Genomic DNA, 21,992 nt, shown 5'->3' on the forward strand with positions numbered 1-21,992 from the left:
ATAAAAATCACATGATCATATCTGTAAATGCAGACAAAGCACTTGATAAGGTCCAAAACCCATTCTTGATCAAAACTCTCAGCAAGATGGGAATGAAAGGAACTTTTCTCAATCTAGTTAAAGCCACCTACTACAAGCCAATGGTAAATATTATCCTCAATGGAGAAAAACTAAACGCCTTTCCTCTAAATTCTGGTACAAGATAAGGCTGTCCGCTCTCACCACTCCTCTTCAACATAGTAGTGGAAGTGCTTGCTATAGTGATAAGGCAAGGAAAAGATATCAAGGGAATTCAGATAGGAAAGGAAGAAGTCAAGCTCTCACTGTTTATAGATGACATGATACTCTACTTAGAAAACCTTAAAGACTCTACCAAAAAGCTTCTAGAAACAACAGACTCATATAGGAAGGTGGCAGGCTACAAAATTAACATACAGAAATCAATGGCCTTTTTATACACCAGTAATGATAGGAAAGAGATGGTCGTCAAGAAGGCAATCCCATTCACATTAGTGCCACACAAACTCAAATATCTTGAAGACAACTTGACCAAAGATGTGAAGGACCTATACAAAGAAAACTATAAAGCCCTACTCCAAGAAATAAGACAGGAAACACAGAAATGGAAACACATACCCTGCTCATGAATTGGCAGGATTAACATCATTAAAATGGCAATACTCCCCAAGACATTATACAGATTTAATGCTATCCCCTTAAATATACTCATGACATTCTTCAAATAAGTGGATCAAACACTTATGAAGTTCATCTGGCACAATAAACATCCTCGAATAGCTAAAGCACTCCTAAGGAAAACGAAAATAGGAAACATTACTTTCCCCAACTTTAACTGTACTACAAAGCAATAGTTATCAAAACAGCATGGTATTGGATTAAAAACAGACCCTCACATCAGTGGAATAGGCTCAAGTTCTCAGAAAATGTTCCCTAGACATACAATCACCTAATTTTGGACAAAGGAGCAAGAAATCCTAAGTGGAGCAGGGAAAACCTCTTTAACAAGTGGTGCTGGCAGAACTGGTTAGCCATTTGCAAAAAAGCGAACATAGACCCCCAGTTAACATCATGTACGAAGGTAAAATCCAAATGGCTTAAAGACCTTGATATCAGACCTGATACCATATGGTATATAGAACAACACGAGGGTAAAACACCCCATGACATTGAGACCAAAGGCATCTTCAAGGAGGAAACGGCACTTTCCAAACAAGTGGAAGCAGAGATGAAACACATGGGAATATATTAGGCTGAGAAGCTTCTGCACCTCAAAAGAAATAGTGCCCAGGATACAAGTGCCACCCACCATGTGAGGAAACTATTCACCCAATACCCAAAAAGTAAGGGGCTAATATCCAAAATATACAGGGAACTGACAGAACTTTACAAGAAAAAAATCTAATCCCATCAAAAAAATGGGAAGAAGAAATGAACACTTTGATAAAAAAAAATACAAATGGCCAAAAGCACATGAAAAAATGCTCCTCATCATTAATCATTAGGGAGATGCAAAGCAAAACAATGATGAGATACCATGTCAAACCACAGAGCTTGTCACACATCACAAAGAACAAGAACAATCAGTGCTGGCGGGGATGTGTAAAGAAAGGAACTCTTATCCACTGCTGGTGGGAATGCCATCTAGTACAACCTCTATGGAAAGCTATATGGAGATTCCGCCAAAAACTGGAAATTGAGCTCCCATTCAACCCAGCTATTCCACTCCTAGGGATATACCCTAGGAATAGAAGAATCAATACAAAAACACCTTCCTCACACCTATATTCATCGCAGCACTATTCACAATAGCCAGGCTCTGGAAACAACCAAGATGCCCATCAACAGACGAATGGCTAAAGAAACTGTGGTACATATACACAATGGAATATTATGTAGCCATCAGGAGAGATGAAGTCATTAAATTTTCCTATACATGGATGTACATGGAATCTATCATGCTGATTGAAATAAGTCAGAGTGAGAGAAAGACGCAGAATAGTCTCACTCATCTATGAGTTTTAAGAAAAATAAAAGTCATTTTTGCAACAATCCTCAGAGACAATGAGAGGAAGTCTGGAACTTCCAGCTCACTTCATGAAGCTTACCACAAAGAGTGGTGGGTGCAGTTATAAAAATAACTACACGGAGAACTACCATAATCATGAAAATGAATGAGGAAACTGGAAAGCCTGTCTAGAGTACAGGTGGGGTGAGGTGCGATGGAGGGAGATTTGGGACATTGGTGGTGGGAATGTTGCACTGATGAAGGGGGGGATGTATTATACATGAGTGAAACCTAATCACAATCATATTTGTAATCAAGATGATTAAATAAAGAAAAAACATTAAACCAAAATTAATAAAAAATAAAGACCCTATGAACCATTTAAAAATGATTTAAAAAAACAAGTATAAAGTCCCAAATCAGAAATTTAATTATTTTCAATTAAACTCAAAAGTGCTACACATTCATTAATGAAAAGTGAATATTTAGATAACATTATAGTCACATAAGGTTTAAGCATATACAATTATTACCCATAGTTTTTGTGCAATTTGTTTTAATGTGTTATTTTTTATGAATTTAAAAATAAAATAGTGCATATATAACCCACAGATCCAATGTATTCATTGAATCCCATGCTTACATTTTTACAGTTTGGTTAAGGGAAACATTTTCTGCACTTTTCACTATCTGAATTTTCATTTCTTCCTTCCCAGATGACTAGAAGACTGGGAGGAAATGAATTTATGGAGATCCATCTACTAAAAGGAAGATAGATCCTCATATTAAGTTGTTTTCTTCTCCAGAACAAAGGCAGTGAGGTAATATTATGTCAGCATGATTATGAATAGGGCTTTCTTTTATCTATGTTTTTATAAAATCCTACTGATTTAAAAATTAGAAAACAATATTTGTGAAAATAAAAACAAATGAAAGAGTTAAGATATGGGTGGCATTGATTATTAACCTTTAAGATATACACAAGATACATAATTGGGGCTTAGTGTACACACACAGGCACAGTTACTTAGTGTCAAGGACCCCAAATCTTGATGCAGATAGTACAAGTGGATAACAGTAAATACTATGACTACCAACTTGGAACTGAGGTATCTTTGGGAAGATTTTTAAGCATGCTACAAAATGAGATGTCTGCATCACATATTAAATACATAAAACATAAATAAAAATATCAGTACACTCAGAAATATACTGGCTTTTTTGGGACAGGAGTATAAAATAGTATCATATTGTTTTGCAAAGGCTAAGAACATTGTTATAAATTGAGACTAAATGACAAAGTACCAATAAAACATGGTGGTAATGCATGACTACATATTGATATCAGTGACAGTTGGAAAATGAGCTTAAAATCTTTATCCTACATATGACTATAAATGAGCAGTGCTTAAATTTGCTATACATGTAAATAGTTAGAAAGAACACATGACCCTTAAACTCAGCCCAAAAATAACTTGCATATTGTAGTATATTGAATGCTATTCCATATTTGTGTGGTATATTTATCCATTTGACCTAGAACTTCCTTTTTGATAAATTGAATAAATTGGTGAATAGCTTTTATGCATTTTTTGAATTCCATTTATAGTAGTTGTTACAGAAATTGTTGATGGGTTCAATCAGATTTCTATGAAAGATTTTTTTTAGGGAAATAAAATAAGACAACATGAAATATCCAAAACCCTCCAGCCCATCTCCCTGAAAACAAAGATTGTTGTCTGTTAGATATTATCAAGTAGACCTTAAATCTCTGTTTTAGGTAGCTTGGGATGTCAAAAAAAAAAAAACAACATGAAGTAGTGAGGATCTGATGAGGCAGTTGCAAATTCTGGTAAAAATTCCCACTTACAATGTTATATTTTAACTATTATATAATAACTTCTTTTTTATATGGGTTTTTGCTATTATGAAAGATTCAGAACCCATTATCAACACGATTTTTATTTCAAGGATTCCAAATTCAAGAGTCATCACAAAGAGCATCAGGATTTCAACAAATGACTTTGGCAGATATTCAGCCAATAAAATCTTAAATAATGCATATATATTTAAAATAACAGTGCATCTTATGATAATCTGTAACAAACATGCTTTCCTCTGGTTGTCACAAAAGAATGACTCCAGCCAAAAAAGGTTTTTTCTGTAAAAAGTTTAATAGGACAAAACTGATAGGGAAGGGGTAAGGCTATTACAGAAATGATGATCAGAAAGTCCAGCCAGCCCTCAATACAACCGCCAGTATCAAACCAAACAATAACTCTGCACCAATAACTCTCCACCTCTCACAGAAATCTCTAAGAATAACCTATTATTACACTCAGAAAAAACATTGCTTTGCCAAATGAAATTTATTTAGTAGTAAGTTCCTACAATCATGCTTAGAATGTAACTAAGTGTCTGTATTTTAAAATATATTAAGATCAATTAAATTATTTGATTTAAAAAATCTGAGAATTAGGCTGTATATTTTTATGATGCTTAATATTCCATTAGAGATTACTTTAAATTGTGTCCACAGCCAAAACCCCCAGATGTTATTCAACTGCTGTCAAATTAATTCTTTTGAATTCAAATAATTTGAGAACTGAAAAGGAAAGAAGAGTACTTATTTCTGCTTTTTCTTTAAATGATTTTGTCTCACCCATGTAAATTTGCATTGAGAATTCAATTAAAAGCAGAGCAGATTGTCTGGCCTATGACTCTAGAATTTATCTCTACCACCTCCTGTTCTCCAATTCCATCCCATTATCCTTTTTTTTTTCTTTTTCTGATTTAACTGAGATATTTTTCTCCCATTTGAAGTTTTAATGAACTAAGAAACCCATGTGATATATATATGTATATATATATATAAATATATATATATATATTCATACATATATAGTTTGTTCATGACAGGCAGGAGAAATATAAAATTTCAACATACTTGATTTTGAGAAACCCAAACAATTATTAAAGAAAGTAATATTGGTAATGATAATACCTTCAGCCATGTTGTTTGGGGTAACATCCTCCAGATATAAATTGGTTTTATTTCTCCTAAAGTACTTCAGTGGTCACTCTTCAAAAAGCCCAATCCATACAGTTGGCCAGAAGCTTGCCTTGCATGCAACTGACAAGGATTTGATCTTCCGAGTCAAAGTTATTCTCCTATGTCCTGGCAGGAGTTATTTCTGAGCATAGAGCAGGGGAGCACTTTGAGATATTCCTGTCCTTCCCCAAACATTCATTCCTTACTGGTGATATAAAATTAAAGTTTATTCTACTTTTTTCTATAAAAAAGCTATGTGTACCAAATAAATGAATTCACTGTTAATATAACAACTTTGAGTTCAAAATAAAATATGCCTGCATCTTTAAGTCACTTGTCATATCTTAAGTACAGATCATATCAACAACAGAGGATCTGGGACAAGAGCGATAGTGCAGAGATAGGGTATTTTGTCTTGCACGCATCTGACCCAGGATGGACCTGGGTCGGATCCTGCGTCCCATGTGATCCTCCAAGCCAGGAGGGATTTCTGAGCGAATAAAACCCCACATGATCTAATTGTATTCTTAGAAACTAAACGGGATAACACTAGATTCTAATCACTGTAATCTGACTCACTTCTTATCGCAAGATAAGCATAGTTAGAGTTTAGTTACATCAAAATCTAAGTTTTACATTTTTATTATTATTATTATTTAATAAGTTAGTTTATTTGGGGGTCAAGGGAGGTAATAAAGTGGGTAAAGCACTTATCTTGCACATGGCTAACTTGGGTTCATTCTATATTTATGGTCCACTAAACACCACCAGGAGTGATCTCTAAGTGCAGAGCCAGGAGTAAGCCTTGAACAATACTGGGTGTGTGATCCCCAAAACAAAACAAGTAAAAACATTTGTTTATATAAATAAATTTTTTATGCTAGAAATAGCAAATATAGCTAAATATGAAAGTTTGCTCTAGTATTATATAAGGTATATATTTTCATTCCTCTATTCAATTCTATTCCAAGTATTATAAACAAAAAATAGAACAAAACAAGTAAAGAAAATATGTTCTCATTACATACCTCAAAAAATGATTAAAAGACTTAATTTTGAGGGGTTAAGAAGAAGACAATAAAATAAACTATAACTAAGTGCTTTTTCACAGATTAGATATTTGTTTTAGAACATAACTTTATTAATTAATTTACCAAATAGAATTCATAATTTCTTATCATTCAGTGATAATTAAAGGTTTTCATGAGACAAATGCTTAATGTCTCTATACCTCTGTGTATTCTATTTCCTCAGATCTCAAAATTATATAGCCTAATTATTAATGACTTAAAGAGCGCTTATCTCAAATAAGAGGAGCCTCATAAAAATTACCTGGTCTGGATATACTGAAGAGTACACATTTAAGTTAAATTTTCTGCTACTTAGTTTGGACACCAAATATAAGAAAGCAGAGCAGGGATGACAAATACATTTCGGACTTTTTATTTTTTCCTAAGTCTGCAGAGCATAACTAATTGTAGTCCAGATGAGCTTAATATCAAGAAGTATATAGAAATAGTATTGTAGATCATATGTATTCACTCAATATCTCTAGGTTGTGTGTAAGTGATATATAAAATGAACCATGGATGTGACTCCATAAATACATATATGTATAAGTATATAATTTAAAATTTTGTAGCCAAATTTAATTGACAAAAGAATTATTTTGAGATATTTTTCAAATCCTTATCAATAAATATAGCCCAAATAATTTAGTATACCTGAAATTATGTGAATTTAATACAAAATATCCTGCGTTTTTATTTTTATTTTTTCATCTTTAATGTTTAATATGCATTTCAATCAATACATCTCAGTAGACACTTTACAAATTATCCATAACTATGTATGACTAGTGACAACTATGCTAGATGAATCAAATCAAGAAATTCATTTGGCCTATAGCCTAATAGTATGTCTTAAGCCTAGTTGTTGCTACGTAAGAAAAGAATGATTAATGAGTACATCAAATAAGTGTTTTAAATCTTATCAAGATGCTGGATAGTACTGAGAATGTCAGTTAGAGTGAAGGATTGAAATGGAATAAATTATAATAAAAAGTAACTGGCTGATTTATCACTGCTTCAAGGAGTTTTAGAGATGGAAAGACCATGGTTGGCTTATAGTGAGATGATTAGGTGACTGTAAGCCAACACTGCACCACATATTTGTTCAACATGGCAATTTCATTATCCACTTTTACTATAAGAATATTGAATCTATATTATACCCACAAATAAGATTTTGTAATTGGTATTTCCTATAGAAAATACTATTGATTTCTAGATTTTTTCTTTTGATCTCATCCTCTTTTGAGTTACTTCATGCTTTCACACATCTTATGAACAGGAACAAGGACAACTGAAAAACTTTTAAACTCTTTTTAAGAATGTTTGTATGACAAAATGCTTTAGAAGTTTGAGAAAATACTTATATGAAAAGGAAGACATCATTACTTATAAAACAAAGAACATCTGCCTTTGGAATTGTATAAATAAGGTTATTTCGCATGATGAGACTCCTCTAAACTCAAGATTGATTTTCTGAACACTTTTTTATTTGTATATGCAGTGATCACTCTGCCTCATTAGTATGATTGTGTAGAGTTCAATGTAAAATGCAATCATGATGTACATCTTTCTGGACATTGTATTTAAATATTTGTTTTCTACCATCATTTATGAAACAGTTACAGGCTACCTTTCTAAGTTATAAGTCTGGGAAGTTTTCAGCCACTTACATGTTTATATTTCAGTTATAAATTTCTTTATGAAGCTTTTTATTCTAAAATAGCAGTAAAATTGAGTAATAGTTTTATATTTATATATAGAAAATACTGAAGTGCTTATTTCAGATAATATATATTAGTTGATAAATATTTAGATTGTACTATATTTTAGCATTTTACATTTTATAAATTTAAAAAATAGAAAAATTTCTATGTAATTTTATATATAATGAAACATAAATTACATGACATACAATAGTATGTTGGCATTTTTGCAATAGAAATTACTATTGTAATATATGCACATTTATAAGTAAGAGCAAAAAAATATCAATTTATATACTTGTTCACATTAGGAAGGAAAGAAAAGTTATTCATCATGATTTTAACATTCTTCCCAAATAATCTATATATTTTTGTAGGAATAGTCTAAAAAACCCTGGACATGTTATTTTTTTATAATTCTCAATTTACTATAGAACTATGTTTAAATTTTAGTTATAGAAGAGAAAATGAAAAGCCTTCAGGCCCAGTGTAAGTTTAGAAGATTCTAAGGATTAAAGTTAAATCTGTAGGAAATAAAAATATTATATGTATCAGTTCACTAACCCTGAAAAAATTATACTTATAATTTTTTATCAGTTATGGTAAAATCTATTGGATATTTTAACCCTTATTATCTTTATCAACTAAAACTTTATTTAATACAGAGAACATATTATAAATTTGAGCATAAAATAAACAAGGTTAAAATTTAAAATTAATTAAAATATAAATGACTTAGCTAAAAACATAAAATGAAACATGCAGTACTGTTTTCTATAACACAGTGGCTAATTATTATTGGACTAAAAACAACAATTAGGATATTTTGCATTTTTTTGCTTACCCACCTACCTCTGTGATAATTGCCAAGGAAGGAATTAAATGGTTCACTAAGTACTGAATTTAGTACCAGGGAGAACAATTCTTGCTAATTGAAATGTGATGAATTAACTGCTTGGCAATACAAAGACATTCTTTATTTTACTAAGACAAATTTGGACTGGTGAATATGCCTTCACGTTACTCTTCTTTTAGTTCAGAATGATTAAAGTATTATGCATTATATATTTTAACAATATATGTTTATAGAAATGGCATGCCTCTTGTTTTGATTTTTATATGTACACAAGCATTTGTATATATATATATATATATATACATACAATATGAAATGAACAAGAATTTCCATTGGAAATCCATAGAAATGAAGACAAATTGATCTTATTTCTACTAAGATAGTGAAGAATGTGAATCTCCCCTATTATATTCCAAATGTACCTTTCAAGATATTGGCCTTCCCAAGACATGCAAAATGGACTTGTGAATTGCTTGGACTAAAAGCAATCTAGTTTCCTGCAGACTAGTAAGAAAATTATAGCACATTCTTAACTACTTTGAAGAATGAAATTATGATGTGATCTAGGATCAAGTTCTTACCAGAAATGACATCCCTATTGGTTGAACAAGTGTATAATTCTAGAGCATTCACTCTTCATTTTATGCCATCCTCTCTTCATTGTATGTTCTTCATCATACCTCTCCTTAAATCTGAAAATCCCAATCTCATTGTGTTTGTAATTGTAATATTTGTATAGATGTCTCCTAGATGCATGATACCATTTTATTTGTTTTGCTTCTGAGCTAAACCCAGCTATACTCAAGCTTAACTTCTACTCTGCACTTAGTAATCACTCTTGGCATGCCAAGTGGTTCAGGGATTAAAATCTGGTCAGCCTCATCTAGTCAATCAGTCTACCTGCTGTACTATATTTTTGTCTAGATAACTTGTTTTTATTCGAAGCTTTCTTTATGTTCTATTGCTCACAAAGTTGTTCATAATACAGTTATTTCAGGTCTTCAATAATCCACACTAACCCCATCACCAACGTGATTTTCTTTCCATCAATGTCCCAGGTTACCCACCCACCTGACTCCCAGCATGACTGCATTTCAGACAAAAAATAATTTATTTTATTTTGCTTGTTATAACATAAATCGCATACTGTTGCTACTGAAGTGACTATCTGGGAATTTTCTGAGGTATTATGTGCTAGTTGAGCCTTTTGCAATATTTTTATACTAATCAAACTTATTGGTATTTTATACAATATTCCCATCTAATCTTCTGTGTGTAATGTTAGTACCTTGAACTCTGGATATGTTGCAATTTATAGACACTTCTCTGGCTGCATTATCCCACAGTGATGTCAGTAAGATTATTAAGCACCATGGCCACTCAAGACTACCAAATTCAGTGTAGTGGTGGCCTCTTTATAAAATAAGCCATGGCACCTGGCTGTTTAATTGAAAGAGAAAGATGTGTGCATAGGTGTAATGTTGGGCCCTCCAACAGAACAGGCACTTGGCCTATTCCATCCCGAGATGGTTCCTGTGGTCTGGGCACAGAGACCAGGCATCTAGGGTTGGTGAAACAATGTCTTCTTTCCCTGGCCAACTAACATTTTTAGAATCTGTTTGATTCTAATTTGTTACATGATGAATGCCAGAATAACTTATGAGTTGAGTGGCACTTCAGTCTTTCTTTGAATAACAAATATGTTCACTATAAATTTTAGTAAAATGATGTTGCCCTTTACAGTAGGGTAATACATTTTGAGTACTTCAACTATTTGGATGCTAGAGTTTCCTCTGCACCAAAGTACAGGTTCTGGTTTCTAGAATTATCTAAAAAATGTCTATACCCTTCTCAAATGTCTGTGATTGTTTTAGAACAGTGTTACCATTTGGGGCTGGGTAATATAAATCTATATAAATAGTGATGCACTTTTTAATCTGTTTCAAAGTACTCTGCAACTCTCTATTGTATGGTATCTTAAATTAGATATTAAATCAGGTATCTTAAGCAACACCATATGTTTGTCATGTTTCCAGAAGGATAGATCAGTAAATTGACCATACAAGGCATGTGTTCTCTAGGATCAGAGAGACCACAGAATGGTGCAAATATAGTCATTTTGGTTGATTGTCTCATTGGATTTGATTCCAATATTAATCTAAACATCTGTCATTGTAGACACTGCTGACTCCTTAAATTATGGTTGAAGTAAAAGTGAGGTTACTTCAGTGATCATTTATACTTAACATAGTAGTGATTTTACAATGGGTAGCTTGAGATAAACAAGAATATAATGAAACATATTTTCTTCCCCAGGACTTTCTTCAAATTGTAGAGTAAAGATATAATGGATTAAAACAGCTAATTTCTGGAAATAAGCCAGTTCACCAGGTTCTGTAGGTTCAAATTGTCAGCATAGTAGTGGGTTAGTGTAACAGAAGACCTGTATTATAATCAGATAAGAAGACAATTGATAGGAAAAGAATCTAAGAAACTATGGAAGGATATTTGATCATTTGATAAATTGTAGGATGATTGAAGAACAACAAAGGCAAAAAGACAGTATCAATTGTAACTTTTAAAGCTTGGTTTAGAAGAAAAAATAGTTCCTTTTCAGGTTCTGCAGTTAACTAATAAACAGTAAGGAAGTAGACAATTGAGAATAAGTCTGACATTTCAAAGCAGAAGAGGACAAGCAATTAGAGAATAAGTTTCTTGTCCAAATGGTTTTGTAGATTTATATGTGTAAACAGGTAAGCTGCACAAAGTGATTGGGTAAGCTATACAAAGAGGGACTTAATGGCCAAAATTACTTCCAGGTGTTTAGAAAAAGATACTGGGAACAGAATGTTTAAATTTTCCAAATACTTATTTTAAGGGGGGCAGTCATTCTCAGCTATGTGTCACTTGCAGAGTATAGAGAGTGTTAGAAGTCTATTGGGCTAATATCGATGCTAGAAATGCTTTTTTTGCTGTCAAAAAAGAAAGTGTTTTGGTTGCTTGTAAGAGAAACTCTTAAATAAGAACAGAAGCTTTGCCCAGGAAAATCCAATCTAAACTATCTTATCTCATTTTGAAATTCTCTGATAAACTTTCTCAAAACACCCTAAGTATTTTCTGAACACTGTTTTCTCATTACATTTGATTTTGGTGGGTTTGTGGTGAGAAACTTGAAGTAACCACTTGGAAGCATTCTCTGCACTCATATTTCTAGGCCTTATACACTTAGCTACAGTGTGCTGAAAATTACATTTGTGGCCTCAGAGACAATAACAATAGTGTCAAGGACCACACTTGGCTATGTTGGTGAATGTTAGTAAAAAGATTCAAAGTCTCATGCATGCAAGGCAAAAAAATGTGCCACTGAGTCACATTCTAGGGCCCAAATAATTTGTTTATTGTCAGAACAAAAACTTTATAATTTTACTTATCTAAAATTAAAGTATTAGAATATTAAAACAGGGAATGTAAGAAAAGCTTAAACTATGTATCTGCAAAATCTTATGGTATGTTTCAAGTCTCAGTGATCTGATTTCCTTTGTTGGTTGTCTTCCACATAACCCTCTCATCGTAAGTATCTGCATTATTAACAAGATCTGTTCATTATCCATAAAGACTTGTTTATGTTTGAAAACTTTGGAAGCAAGAGGCAAAGAGAAAACATAATAATTAGATTCCTGAGATACACATATAAAATTTAATTTTATTGAACTTCTAACTTCTTTTTGAGAAAAATCTACAGGCATTTGAAAAAACAACTATAGAACTGAAGCATTGAATAAAGAAGGATAATACAGACTTTAGTGGCCTAATTCCTTTTCCAATGACAAAGCTAAGAATATATAAAGATTTTTTTCCTTGCATTCAGCTCCATGGTTGCTTAAACAGGGTCACAGCCTTGTTTAGATTTATCTTCTGGAATGAATTTACTTGCTAAGAATTCAACAGGCTGCAATCTGTCTCTTTTGATTTTACTTAGTCATAGAAAGTAAAAAAAAACGTGTGCTTAAACAAATGGTAAAATAAAAGAATTTTATCTTTGAGACTAAATAGATTCTATTACCTCACTCAGCTTAGGAGATCCAATAAAAGTTAGTATATAAAAGAAAATAAAAAATATATAAAGAATCTAATGTGTACAAATGCATGAATTTAAATATATAACTTTATGTATATGAGTTTATGTATATACTTATATATTAGCATGAAATGTTTCAAGTATATGCAATTTATGGTTGCTATATGTTAGACATACTCCAATATTCTTCCTCCCATTGGTTTCTGTCCCTCTCCCTTTCTCTCTCTTTCTCTCTCTCTCTCTCTCTCTCTCTCTCTCTCTCTCTCTCTCTCACACACACACACACACACACACACACACACACACACACACTCACATAAAGATGTTGTAACTTCTATCAGTAGTCTTACATTCCCAAATAGGAATATGGAGAACAACCTAAAACATGAAAAGCTGGAATAGAAAAAAACAAAAAAATTTTAATAGAAGATCTATGAATAAAAATCACCAAGATAATTAACTATTTAAAAAACTACATTGCTGTATTAGCACAATATTACATATTGATGCTTAAAAGCAAAAACAGTGAAAGTTCACTATATTCAATATTAAATAAGAATCATAAATAAAAAAGTTTAAATGCAGAATATATACCTGTATGATATACTATATTTAATTTAAAATTTGGATATCTTAAACTCTGTGCTATAACTTATTGGGCTAATATTTCAGGATTATTGTTTACATATTCATAGTTATATTAATTTTGAGACAAATATAATATAAAATAAAAATCCAAATATGTGAAATCTCTACAAATGAGAAATGTGGCCCAATCTATCAACTTTTTCAACGTTTATAATTAAAAAAATGTTTGGTTGCCTGAAAATTTAATTTGTCAGGCAAAGCACTTATCTGGGCTTTCGTATAAACCAGGTTAAATCTCCAGCACTAACTATGGCTCCCCAAGTAACTCAAGAATGATCTCAGATGTAGGTCCTGATCACAGCCAGATGTAAATGAAAATAACAACAGAAAAATCAACACACTTAATTTCAATCTTTCTTTTATAGTAAAGCTGCTTTGCACTCAATTGAATTTGTTTCAGTATTTTGTTAAAGTCTGAACTCAATATTTATAAAAAAATATGTAATGAATTCTTTATTAACAAAAAGTTATTATTATAATTTATTTCTCTCCTTTTTCAGTTTCTCCATCTTACCCTTCCTCCCCCCAATATTTTAGGTGCCTTTTTTTAATTTTTTAAAATTTTTTGGGTTTTTGGGTCACACTCTGCAGTGCTCAGCAGTTACTCCTGGTTATGCGCTCAGAAATATCTCTTGGCAGGCTCGAGCAACCATATGGGATGCTGGGATTTGAACCACCATCCTTCTGCATGCAAGGCAAATGCTCTACCTCCATGCTATCTCTTAGGCCCCTTTCCCAAAATTTTAAATTTTTCAGATTGTTTTAAAATAAATATCAAAGAAGCTATTGTCCATAGTTTTATAATTTCACGTTGGCTTTTTTTTTTTTAAGAGAAAGGTTGGTAGAATCTTGGAGAAAAGGACACTCAGGAGGATATTATTATTATGTAGATACTATAAGACTAATATATATATATGTGTGTGTGTGTCTTTTTAAATTCATTGCATACTGAATAAGACACATATACATTAATTATGGAAGGCAGAAAATAGAGAAGCTGAAAATATTGAGGACATACATATATGGTCATTTGCATGTTATTTGTGTTGTATATTATCAATGTAACTAAATAGAATTCATTTTATAGAGAATCTAATGGTAACATCTCAAAGTTCACTAACAGATACATTTTACAAACTTTGAACATTGTTAATTACAATTTATTAAATATCAAAATTTGAAGCTGGAGTACAGCATGGCATGTAAGCTGCTTTGAAGTAGCTGACTGGGTTTGATGTCTGGCAATCCATATGGTCCTCTGAGCATAAAGAGTTATTCCTGAGTATAGAACAAGGAGTAAACATGATCACTGATGAGTGTGGCACAAAAACAAAAACAAAATTTGATGAGATTATTATACTTTGTATTTAACAATATCATGTATACTAAAGGACAGCAATTGGTCTAATTGATGTGAACATTATTTTACATAGGTTAATGCAAATTAGAAAAACTCAGTAAATATATACTGATTAAAATATATATTTAAATTAAAATATAACAGGTAATACTTAAAGAGTAAGATTTAAAGGCACAATTCTATTTGAACCAACGTTATGCAATACTGTCTCAGGAAAGAATGACATAAACATGAATCTGAAAATGTCACTGTAAAATGAGAGGTTGTATTTGTTATGGGGAACAGAGTGGAAAGGTATCATAGTAAATTAAAGAAGATCATATGTATTATTGATGATAAATTTTGATAAAATGTCTTTATAGTATAATTTTATTTTGTTAATTTTATTTATTTTTATATTCTTGAAATATTAATAATGCTTTGGAGAACAATATTCTCATGATGAAAGAGTAAACAGTGAATTCTTTATATGTGTAACCAAGTTTATAACATAAGATAAAGAATATTTAGGAAAGTATAAAATGGAACAAAATTTAAGGGAAAAAAGGAAGCCATTAAACACCTATCAGTATGCAATGAATAAAAAAGATAATCTTTTCTAATTGTAAGATGACAACCTTAAGAAATATTGTGGGGGGCTGGAGCCATAGCACAGCAGTGGGGATTTTGACTTGCATGCAGCTGACCCAGGACAGACCTTGGTTTGATCTCCAGGAGTCCCTTATGGTCCCCTGAGCCAGGAGCGATTTCTGAGTGCAAAGCTGTGAGTGATCCCTGAGTGTCACAGGGTGTGGCCCGAAAAGCAAAAAAAAAAAAATAATAAATAAATAAATAAATAAATAAAACATTTAAATCCTATTCTGTTTTTCTTAGAGGCATTCCTATTAAATCCAATATATTATTCATCCCATATTTTAAACCTATGTCCCATCTCAAGGACACCAAGTGTTGCCCAAAATAAAACAAAACAAAAAAAGAAATATTGTGAAATAACGAATAGGATTGATTATCAATCGAATATATTGGATAGAAAGGGAACAGGAAACATTTAACTGTGAATATTAGAATCTAGATTAATATAAAATGATTTTATTATTCAAAGGGTCTGGAGTGATATGACAACTTGTAGAAATTTTGCCTTGTTTGAGGCCGACCTAGGACAAACAAACCATATTTGATCCCAGCATCCCATATGATCCCTGCACATTTTTTTCTTTATTGAGCACCATGATTACATATATGATTGTAGTTGGGTTTCAGTCATAAAAAGAACACCCTCTTCACCAGTGCAATCTTTCTATCACCACTGCCACTGTGCCCCTCCTCCAAATACTGCCTGTATTCAAGACAGGCATTCTACTTCTCTAACTCATTAACATTGGCATGATAGTGTAGTCATCTCTCTAACTAACCTCACCACTCTATGTGGTAAGCTTCACATTGAGAGCCTGTCATCCCATCCCTCATCTCTCTTGTCTCAGCGCATTATTACAATAATGTCTTTTGTTTTTCTTAAAACCATAGATCTGTAAAACTATTCTGTGTCAATCTCTCTCCCTCTGACTTATTTCACTCAGCATAATAGATTCCATGTACATCCATGTGTAGAAAAATTTCATGACTTCATCTTTCCCGATAGCTGCATAATATTCCATTGTGTATATGTACCACATTTCCTTTAGCCATTCATCTTTTGAAGGCATCTTGGCTATTGTAAATAGTGCAGCAATAAATATAGGTGTGAGAAAGGCATTTTTCCCACGCCCCACCCCGAGAAAGGCTTTTCTGTATTATATTTTTAAGTTCCTATGGTATATGCCTAGGAGTGATATAGCTGGATCATATGGAAGCTCAATTTACAGTCCTTTGAGGAATCTCCATATTGTTTTCCATAAAGGCTAGATTGGACGGCATTACCACCAACAGTGAATAGGAGTTCCTTTCTCTCCACATCCCCGTCAGCACTTATTGTTCTTGTTTTTTGTGATGTGTGCTAGTCTCTGTGGCATAAGATAATGCCTCATTGTTGTTTTGATTTGCATCTCTTTGATGATTAGTGATGTGGAGCATTTTTATGTACCTGTTGGTAATTTGTATTTCTTCTTTGAGATATAGTCAGTTAATTTCTTTTCTCCATTTTTTTGTTAATATCTGTCAGTACATTGTATATTTTTATATTAGTCCTTTGATGGGTATTGGATGAATAGATTATCCTCTTCTTCGGGTGACTTTTGTATACTAGGCACTATTTGAGGTATAGAGCTTCTCAGCTTAATATAGTCCCATCTCTGCATCCATTTGTTTAAAGAGTATTGTTTCCTCCTTGAAGATGCCCTTAGTCTCAATGTCATGGAGTTTTTTTTTTTTTTTTTTACCAATGTGTTTTACTATATATCTTATGTTTTAGGCTGATATCAAGGTCTTTAATCCATTTGATTTTGACCTTTGTGCATGGTGTTAGATGGAGGTCTGAGTTTGCTTTTTTGCAAGTGGCTGACCAGTTTTGCCAACACTACTTGTTGAAGAGGCTTTCCTTACTCCATTTTGAATCTTGCCCTTTTATCAAGAATTAATTGATTGTATATCTGAGGCACATTCTCTGAATACTCAAGTCTATTCCACTGATCAGAGTGTCTTTCTTTATTCCAGTACCATGCTGTTTTAAAGACTATAGCTTTGCCATACAACTTAAATTGGGGAAAGTTGCCTCCCATATTCCTTTTCCCAAGGGTTGCTCTGGGTGTTTATTTCTGGGTGTTTATTGTTCTAAATGAATTATAGGTGTGTATGATCCACTTATATGATGAATGTTATGGGTATCTTTAGAGAGATTACATTAAATCTGTAGAATGTTTTAGGGAGTATAGTCATTTTAATGATATTACTCATCCCAATCTATGAACATGATATGTTCATCCATTTTTGTGTCCTCTTTTATTATTTGAAGCAGGGTTTTGTAGTTTTCTTTGTATATTTCACCTCCTTAGTAAAGTTGAATCCAATATATTTGAGTTTTTTTGACACTAATGTAAATGGAATCTTTGAATGTCCATTTCTTCTCTAACATTATAGGTTTACAAGAAGGCCATTGATTTTTGTGTGTTAATTTTGTAGCCTGCCACTTTGCTATATGAATGTATTATCTAGAAGCTTTTTTAGAATGTTTATGTTTTTTAAATATAGTATTATGTCATCTGCAAACAGTGAGAGTTTTATTTCTTCCTCTCTTGATGGATTTCCTTGATATCTTTTCTTGTCTAATTGCTATGACAAGAACTTCCAGAACTATGTTGAGTAGGAGTGGTAACAAAGTGCAGTCTTAATTTGTACCAGTTATTAGAGGAAAGGCTTTTAGTTTATCTCCATTGAGAATAATATTTACAATTGGCTTGTTCTATCTGACCTTTGTCTATATTGAGAAAAGTTCATTCCATTACAATCTTAATGAGATTTTTTTTTATCAAGAATGGGTGTTGGATCTTATCGAATGCTTTCTCAGCATCAACTTATATAATATTTTTTAATTTTTATTTTTGTTGATATGGTATATTATGTTAATTTATTTACATATGTTAAACCATCCTTGCATTCCTGGAATGAGACCTACTTGGTGATGATGTATGACCTTCTTGATGAGGAGTTGAATCCTATTTGCTAGAGTTTTGTCCAGTATCTTTGCATCTATGTTGAACAGGTATATTGGCCTGTAGTTTTTATTTTTGCAGCATCTTTGTCTGGTTTTGCTATCAAGGTGATGGTAGTTTCATAAAACAATTTGGTATTGTTCCTACTTTTCAATCTCATGAAAGAGCCTGAAAAGGTTTGGTAGTAATTTCTCTTGAAGGTTTGAAAAAATTCATTACTGAATCCATCAGGGCATAGGCTTTAATTCTTGCAAGGAATTTTTATTATTATTTAAATTTCATTGGTAGTGATGGGACTGTTTAGGTATGCTAGATCATCCTGGTTTAACTGTGAAAAATTAATAGAGTCCACAAATTTATCCATTTCTTCCAGGTTCTTATATTTTGTGGAATCGAGTTTCTCAAAGTAGTTTTTGGTTACTCTTGAATATCTACAGTATCTGTAGTGATCTACCCTTTTTGTATCCAATACTGTTTCTGAAGTATCTCTCCATTTTTTGTGAGTTTTGCTAGTGGTTTATCAATTTTGTATATTTTTTCAAATAACCAACTTTTGCTTTTATTGATCTTTCGAATTGCTGTAGTGCTTTCCACTTCATTGATTGCTACTCTAAGCTTTTTTATTTCCTTCTGTCTACTTATTTTGTCTACCTATTGGTTCTTTTTGTTGATCATATTTTAATGTTATAAGCTTTTTCATTAAGCTTTATATATAGGCCCCTTCTTCCTTTCAGATGTGCACTTGCAATGAAACAAATTTTCCTCTTAGTACTGTTTTTTGCTGTGTCCCATAAATAATGGTAATTTTAGTCTTTATTGTCATTTGTTTCCAGGAATATTTTGATTTCCTCTTTGACTTCTTCCCTTATTTACTGATTGTTCAGTAGTAAACTGTTTAATTTCCAGATGTTGAAGCTTTTCTTCTGGTTCCTTTGTAGTTCACTCCTAATTTCAGTGCCTTGTGATTTGAGAAGATTGTCTTTATAATTGCTATCCTCTGATTTTTATGGAGATATGTTTTATGGGCCAACCTGTGGTCATCAACCTATGTCATCCCAGAGAATGACCCATGTGCATTGGAAAAGAATGTGTATCTTGTTTTTCTAGGGATGGAGTGCCCTAAATATATTTACTTAGCCACTTTCTTCCATTTCTTTTTTCAGAAATTTCTTTCCATTTTTTCTTTTCTTGTTGGGTTTCAGGGTGGTTGACCTATCAAGGGATTATAAGGCAGTGGTGAGGTCTCCCACTATTATTGTGTTGCCATTGATCTCTTCTTTCATATTTGTTAACAGTTGTTTTAAATATTTCCTGGTCCCTCATGGATGCATATATATTTAGGAATGTGATTTCTTACTGTTGTACTTATCCCTTGATTAGTACAAAATGTCCATGTTTGTCTCTTTTAACTTTTAGAGTCTAAAGTTTATGACATCAGGTACAAATATGGCCATTCCAGCCTTTTTAAGGGAGTTGTTTGCTTGGATGTTTGTTCTGATTATTCAGGTGTGCTTCTTGTAAGCAGCAGAATGTTGGATTAAGTTTTTTAATCTATTTACCAATCTGTGTCTCTTTACTGGTGCATTTAGCCCATTGACATTGAGAGAGATATTTATCATGGGATATAGTGTCATCTTTGTGTAGAAGTTTGGTGTGTCTGTTGGTCTTGTCTTAAGTAGATATATTAGTTTTTCTTTTTCTGATTTTTTTTTTGGATATTTTTGGAGGGCACACCCTGTGATGGTCAGGGGTTACTCCTGGCTATGCACTCAAAAATTGTTCCTGGCTCAGGACCGTATGGGATACCAGGGATCAAACCACAGTCCATCCTGGATCACTGTGTGCAAGGCAAATGCCCTATCACTGTGCTATATCTCAGGACCCTATTAAAGCTGGTTTTGAGTCTGTAAATTTCTGAGCTGCTGTTTATCTGTGAAGCTACGTATACTTTCTTCAAACCTGAAGGTGAGTCTGGCTGGATACAGTATTCTGTATCCTGAATATTTATTTATTTTTATAAGCTTTTTTTTGAGCTCTGTAACTTTTTCCCACCACTGCCTTCTGGCCTTGAGGGTTTCTTGTGATAGGTGAGCTGTAAATCTTAAACATGCTTCTTTGAGTGCAATTTCTCTTTTGATCTTGCTGATTTCTGTATTCCATCTCTATTCGTTAGATTTATTATAGTGATAGTGACTAGGATGTGTCTTGAGGTCCTTTTCTTTGGGTCTCTTCTAGCTGTTATTCCTCTGGCATGCAGAATTTTTGCACACAATTTTCACTCTGGGAATTTCTCTGTAATGATGTCCTTGACTACTGATTATTCCTGGGGATTTTTTTCCTGTGTCTCTGGGACTCCGATGATTCTTAAGTTGTTTCTGCTGAGTTTATTAAAGACTTCTATTTTCATCTGTTCACATTCTTTGATTATTTTTTCTATGTTTTATCATTTGCTTTAAGGTTCTTTTCCAATCTCTTCTATTGTATGAACTTGTTATGCATCTCATTTCCAGCTCACAGATTCTATCCTTAGTTGCTGTTACTCTGTTGGAGAAGCTTTCTATTAAAGTTTTCATTTCCTCTAATGAGTTTTTCAGACCTGTTATTTTAGTTTGGAAATTTCTGATTTCTATCTTTGTGGTCTCTTTAACTCTTTCTTTAATTTCTATGAGGATCCTTCATATTTCTTTTCTAAGCTCCTTATCTGAGGGCTAACTAGGTGATTGGATCTTCTAGGGCAGGGGTCTCAAATTCACAGCCCGCAGGCTTTTTGCGCCCCTCCATACATTTTGTGGCCTGCAGCCGGCCTTCAAATATCACAGTATTCACTTACCGAATAATCACAATAAAAATTGCATTAGTAAGAAAAAAATTGCATTAAACATTCGCATACCCTGAACAGTTTAGTTTGGGGTATGCAAATGTTTAATGCAATTTTTTGCGATTTTTTTTCTTACTAATGCGATTTTTTATTGTGAATATTTGGTAAGCAAAATCCCTTATGCGGCCCTGCCTCACCCTGACTTTGCCTCCTGCGGCCCCCAGGTAAATTGAGCTTGAGACCCCTGTTCTAGGGTCATCAGAGCTGCCATCTTCATTCTCTATGCATGGAGTTGTCCTGGATTTTTCAACTTTGTCTCGCTTGTAGTGTGTTATTTTCTTCTCCTAAGGGTGGAGTACATTGGCTAGAAGATGAACGAATTGCAAAGTAAAGCCTCTGGCACCGCCCTTTGAAGGCGGAGGCACCTATCTTTATGGGATTAAGTTCATTGGGGTCTTCATCTGCAGCCTCAAGCAGGAAACCAGGAAGCCCACCCCAAGACTTCTAATAGCAATTTATGAGTGCAGAGCCAGGAGTAACCATGGAGCCTGCTGAATGTGCCCCCAAATCAAAACTATTCATAATAAAATGTGATAACCCATTTAGATAAAAATGCAGGAGAGCTATAATAGAAAAACTTCATTGCTTTTAATTCTATATTGAAAATCTAAATAAGAAAAATTTTTCTTATATTTTTCTGTTAATTTTTAGAAGGGATTAGTAGAATTCACCTA

The sequence above is a fragment of the Suncus etruscus genome, chromosome 12 (genome assembly GCF_024139225.1).
Source record: "Suncus etruscus isolate mSunEtr1 chromosome 12, mSunEtr1.pri.cur, whole genome shotgun sequence".
Taxonomy (NCBI): domain Eukaryota; kingdom Metazoa; phylum Chordata; class Mammalia; order Eulipotyphla; family Soricidae; genus Suncus; species Suncus etruscus.